This window comes from Hemitrygon akajei, unplaced genomic scaffold, assembly GCF_048418815.1.
Source record: "Hemitrygon akajei unplaced genomic scaffold, sHemAka1.3 Scf000044, whole genome shotgun sequence".
Lineage (NCBI taxonomy): Eukaryota > Metazoa > Chordata > Chondrichthyes > Myliobatiformes > Dasyatidae > Hemitrygon > Hemitrygon akajei.
Window position 1 is genome coordinate 239,434 of NW_027331930.1, and position 6,269 is coordinate 245,702.

Here is a 6,269-nt window from a genome sequence, read left to right on the forward strand (position 1 = left end):
TTTTGAGGATGTGTCAGAAACTTTCTTACCTTCGTTGTTTGAACAAGATTCTGGGAGTAAGTCTGACTATGAAGATTTATCTCTGTCTCGGAAGGAGATGATAGCAGAGCAGAATAGAGATCCTGAGATTGTAAAATTAAGGGAACAAGCTTTACTAGGTAGTGAAATTGAGAAGGTGTCAGTAGGATATTACTTGGAAAAAGGAGTGTTGATGAGGAAGTGGAGGTCGCCTACAATTCCTGCAAGTGAGGAATGGAATGTTGTTTATCAGGTGGTTGTTCCTAAAGTTTATCGGAATGAGATTTTGACTTTAGCTCATAGTGTGCCTTTAGGTGGACATCAAGGGGTAAGGAAAACTGTGGACAAGATTTTAAAACATTTTTACTGGCCTGGTTTAAGAAAAGATGTGGCGATGTTTTGTAAGACGTGCCATACTTGTCAAATTGTGGGTAAACCAAATCAGGTTACACCAGTAGCTCCATTACGACCTATTCCAGCATTCGGTGAACCGTTTTCTAAAGTTATTGTAGATTGTGTTGGTCCATTACCAAGGACAAAAACTGGTTATCAGTATTTGTTGACTATCATGTGTACTTCGTCTAGGTTTCCAGAGGCAGTACCACTTAGGAATATAAAAGCTAAAACTGTGACGAAGGCTCTTATAAAATTCTTTACTTATTTTGGATTGCCTAAGGAAATACAAACTGATCAAGGTAGTAATTTTATGTCTGGATTGTTTCAACAGATAGTTTATAAATTGGGAGTTAAGCAAATTACTTCGTCTGCATACCATCCAGAATCGCAAGGTGCTTTGGAGAGGTTTCATTCTACTCTCAAGAATATGATTAGGACATATTGTGTGGAGAATGAAAGTGACTGGGATGAGAGTATAAACTTAGTTTTATTTGCAGTAAGGGAATCGGTACAGGAATCTTTAGGTTTTAGTCCATTTGAACTTGTGTTTGGGCATAGAGTTAGAGGACCTTTAGCTTTATTGAAGGAACAATGGATTAGTAAGGAAGTGCATACTAATTTGTTGGACTATGTTTTGAAATTTAAGGACAGGTTACATAGAGCTTGTAGCTTAGCCAAGGAAAATTTAAAGTTGACTCAGGAGAAAATGAAGACTTGGTATGATAAGGAAGCTAGGATGAGGATGTTTAAGCCCGGAGATAAGGTGTTGGTTCTTTTCCCAGTGCAGACAAATCCTTTACAAGCTAGATTTCATGGACCTTATGAAATTGTGTCTAGAGTTAATGATGTGGATTATGTAATAAAAACTCCAGATCGTAGAAGGTCAACACAACTTTGCCACATAAATATGATTAAACCATATTTTAAGAAACAATCTGATACTGTGACTGTTGTGGTTAGTGAGAATGAGTTGGATTTAACTGGGAACATGATAGATGATTCATCTGACTTTCATTCTAAATCTAACATTGTTTCTGTTAGGTTACCTAATTCGACTATTTTGGAAAATATGGATGAGAAATTAGCACATTTACAGCTAGAGCAGAAACAACAGATGAAGGAATTGATTTTTAAGTATAAGGATTTGTTTCCAGATGTTCCGAGAAGGACTACTATAGCTTCACATGATGTAGATGTTGGAGATGCCAAACCTATTAAACAACATCCATATAGGATGAACATGGAAAAATGTGAACTTGCTGAGAAAGAAATTGAATACATGTTAGAGAATGATATTATTAGACATTCTAACTCGAATTGGAGTTCGCCATGTGTAATGGTGCCAAAACCTGATGGTGGTATTAGGTTTTGTACGGACTATAGGAAGGTGAATGCTGTAACGAAAACAGATGCATATCCAATTCCTAGAGTAGATGATTGTGTAGATAAGGTTGGAAAAGCAAAGTTCCTTACAAAGATTGATTTATTGAAAGGGTATTGGTGTGTTCCATTAACGGACAGAGGTAGAGAGATTTTTGCATTTGTAACTCCATCTGGGTTTTATGAGTATAATGTTCTTCCATTTGGGATGAAGAATGCCCCAGGTACTTTTCAGAGGATGATTAATTCTGTGATTCAGGGATTGAAAGATACTGATGCTTATATTGATGATTTAGTGACAGGAAATGATACTTGGGAAGCACACATTATTGCGGTGGAGAAATTGTTTGAAAAGCTTTCAAAAGCTAACTTGACTATTAATTTAGCCAAGAGTGAATTTGGACATGCTACTGTGACTTACCTTGGTTATGTTGTAGGTAAAGGTAAGGTAGCTCCTGTTCAGGCAAAAGTTCAAGCAATTTTGGAAATTCCCACTCCGACGGGGAAAAAAACTCTCAGAAGGTTTTTGGGAATGGTAGGATATTATCGAAAATTTTGTAAGAATTTTGCTAATGTTGCCCTTCCATTAACTAATCTTCTGCAGAAGAATGTGAAGTTTGTATGGACAGTGTTTTGTCAGGAAGCATTTGATAAATTGAAAACAATGATATGTGAACAACCTGTGCTTAAGGCACCTGACTTTGAAAAACCTTTTTCATTAGCTGTAGATGCTAGTGATGAAGCTGCGGGAGCAGTATTGATGCAAAGGAATGAGGGTGATGAGGTTGATCATCCAGTAGCTTACTTTTCTAAGAAATTTAATAAGCATCAAAGAAACTATTCAACAATAGAGAAAGAATTGTTATCTCTTGTTTTAGCTTTGGAATATTTTGAGGTATATGTTGGTACAACTCAAAAACCACTTATTGTTTACACTGATCATAATCCGTTAGTTTTTCTGAGTAAGATGAAAAACAAAAACAGAAGATTGTTAAATTGGAGTTTGATGTTACAAGAGTACAATATTGTGATAACTCATATTAAAGGTAAAGATAATGTGGTTGCTGATTGTCTATCTCGATGTTGAATGTACAATGTTTTTTTTTTGGAGTGGTTTTTTTTATTGTAACACTCCTACTGTATTGTATATTGTGTATGTTATATGATTTATACATTTGTTTTTTTTCTTGTAAGTAATTGTTAAAATTTTTGTTCTTGTCAGACCAAAAATGTTTTTTTTGGAGGGAGGTGTTACGTACCCGTGACACGTGACAGTGGTACCCTTGTCACGTGACTGGGGTTGAAGTTATACTGGACATGAGGTAATGGTGGAGTGATGTCATTTTCCCGCCAGTAGAGGTCATGTGACAGGTTTTTTCTACAGGGTATAAAAGGGAGACCCACCCTGTCAGGTGGGGCAGTTCGTGGCTGGATTTGCCAAGATGACTTCATGTTACTGTGTGATTTAATGTGATGACGCAGTTTAGTTAAAAATGAAGTTTTATATAATGCCTAAAGTTTAAAAGGTCAGAGCCAACGGTTGCTTTGCTGATGGAGAGTGAAGTTTGGAAGACAAATTGAGAAGAATCGATTTTCGATGGATTGACTTCGATCTTGTGTGATCCTCATTTGGAAGGATTTCGTTTACTATTCTCACGATAGTCTCCGCTGGGAAAAGCGGGAGATTTGAGAATATTGTGGAAGGAAGGTCAGTCACTTTAAGCTGTTATATTTAATAAAATTCGACGTGGGAGTTCGACGCTGGGAATCGAAGGACATCGACGTGGAAGAGAATTTACATCGCTTTAAAAAGTCTCTCCTTTTAAAAGTACCGTGAGCTTTTGAACTGTCGGCATATCGTTCTTTGAACTGTTTTCATTCGGCAATTCGCTTTGGAGAACTGTTTTTTTCAATACTACTTTAAAGACTGTTTGAGACTGCAAAGCTATTAAGAACTGTCTGACCAGCTGCCAGCAGCTGAGCTCGGACCATTGTTTGGGTTTGTTTACATTTGAAGGGGGTTTGTTATCAGTGTTTAATAAACGTGTTATTCGTTATAAAACCCCTTGCCTAACTCATCTATATTATTGTTGCCCGAATACGTAACACTCCTCAAACATCTATGTGGGTATTCTTGGGTGCAACATGAAAATCTTTGTTGACCAATTATATTTGTTTAATTTCATCTGTTCTTGATTATGTCTATGTGGCTTATGGATCAGCTTCATCTTCAAATTAAAAATGTTTGTATGTGATACAATTACAGACTTTAAGATTGTGTTCTGGTGCAGTAATGTCGTCTCCTGTTTTGGCTTTACTGATTGCAATGGGACAATTGCCCTCAAAGTAACAGAGGTTCGAGTTGATGTCAACATATTGGATTAATTTGCGGGGGCAAGGAAATGATCATCCTGTTAAAGGTGTGCTGGAGGACGGTTGGGGTCATCACTAGAAGAGTGTTTTTTTTTGTTTTGGGTGGCTGGGTTCTTACCACGCTGGGAATATGGGTGTATTTGATGTCCCACTGTAGCTTTCTCTGTAACCCCACCTTGTTTTTTCCAATGACTTCAGTTGATTTTAGGTTACACTATCGGATTCGGTTCTGCCTGAGAGTCTGTTGGTTCATCAGTATATTAATGAAAGTATTATCATACAGTAACCATTTTTACAGATGAATCAGAAGATAAGTTAACTGGGGATGTTGGTGTGGCTGTTTTTGTTTGCCTGAATTGCAGGTAATGATAAAGAAATGACTTACAGCCATTTATCAGCAGAAGAAGGAGAATTCTTTGCCAACTGCTTCGGCTTACAGTGGGTGGGGGAAATTGGTCCTTATAATTTGCTCAGAATACATTTCGGTTTTGATGAGTCTTAAACAGGTCAGATTGACTGTTGGAAACTTGTCAAACGGTATTTCATATATAAAGTTTGATTTCAATGTCTGCACATTATGGGCCCTGCACATCACACTGTGGAGGGAAATGATGATGTTGACTGTTTAGCACCAAAAGCTGTTAAATGTTAAGCTGTGGATATAGACCTTCCCCTTAGCAAATTAGAAGCTATAGGGTTGGTAGTGTTAAGAATTAGGGGCTTATGGCAAGACGTAGGATAATGGACATAAGGACAGACAACTTTACAGAATACATAAACCTGTTGTGTTTATAGAAGAAGGGCTTAAAACAAGGGAAGGAATGATATTGACATGACATTGAAATGTCCACACTATGCTTAATTATGCCTTGTAACTAAGTGGAAAACTTCATTCTGTGTTGTGTACATTTTGTCATTATGAAACTGTCGAAACAGATACTATTTCAATGTGAAGCGTATAAGGCTGAAGAAAAATCAAATGCAGTCTTCAGTACAATCTTTGCGAGGGTAGATACTTTTCAAATAAAAACTATTAAATAATGGGACTGAATTTAAATCAATTCATAGTTTGAGCTGGAAAATGCATGTAATAATTGTGTTAAACCTAAGGAAATGACATATAGGGTAGCAAAGGTGAGTGGGATGTTGGATTATTGGGATGCTCTTAAAATCCAATAAAAGGCAATGAAAAAAGCCATAAGAATGGTAAAGACGAAATATGAGGGCAAACCGGCCAATAATATAAATCAGGACACTAAAAGTTTAGTTTTCAGTTACATGAAGGGTGAAAGGGAGATGAGAGTTGTTACTAGACCACTGGAAATGATGGGGGACAAAGAAATGGCAGATGAACTTAATGAACAATCTTCACTGTCTTTTCCGGTCAGCACCGCCCCCACTTGTTCCATTTAACCTGTCTCATTACGGGTGGACTTTAGGACCCGGGGGATCTCAGGACCTGCCGCCCGCAACTGCTGCTGAATCCCCGGTGTTTCTGTTCGGTTGACGAATGCAGTGAACGAGTTAAAATTAATCGATCGACAATTCTCATGTCGTGTTTATTTCACTCCCATCCAGGTATCTATCCAATTTATTCTTAAAACTTAAGAGTGAGCCTGCATTTACCACGTCAGATGGCAGCTCGTTCCACACTCCCAGCACTCTCTGAGTGAATAAGTTCCTCCTAATGTTCCCCCTAAAGCTTTCCCCTTTCACCCTAAAATCATGTCCTCTCGTATTTATCTTTCCTAATCTAAATGGAAAGAACTTACTCGCATTTACTGTCTATACCCCACATAATTTTGTAAACCTCTATCAAATCTCCCCTCATTCTTCTACGCTTCAAGGAATAAAGTCCTAACCTGTTCAATCTTTCGCTGTAACTCAACTCCTGAAGACCTGGCAACATCCTAGTAAATCTCTGAGCTCTTTCAATCTCTCCAACCTCTCCATGGATACCTCATGTCTCAACTTTCTGAACTAACCTCCCATGTGGGACCTTGACAAAGGCCTTACTACAGTTCATGTAGACAACATCCACAGCCTTTCCTTCACCTACTTAGTTGGTAACCTCCTCGAAAAACTCTTCGAGATTCATTAAA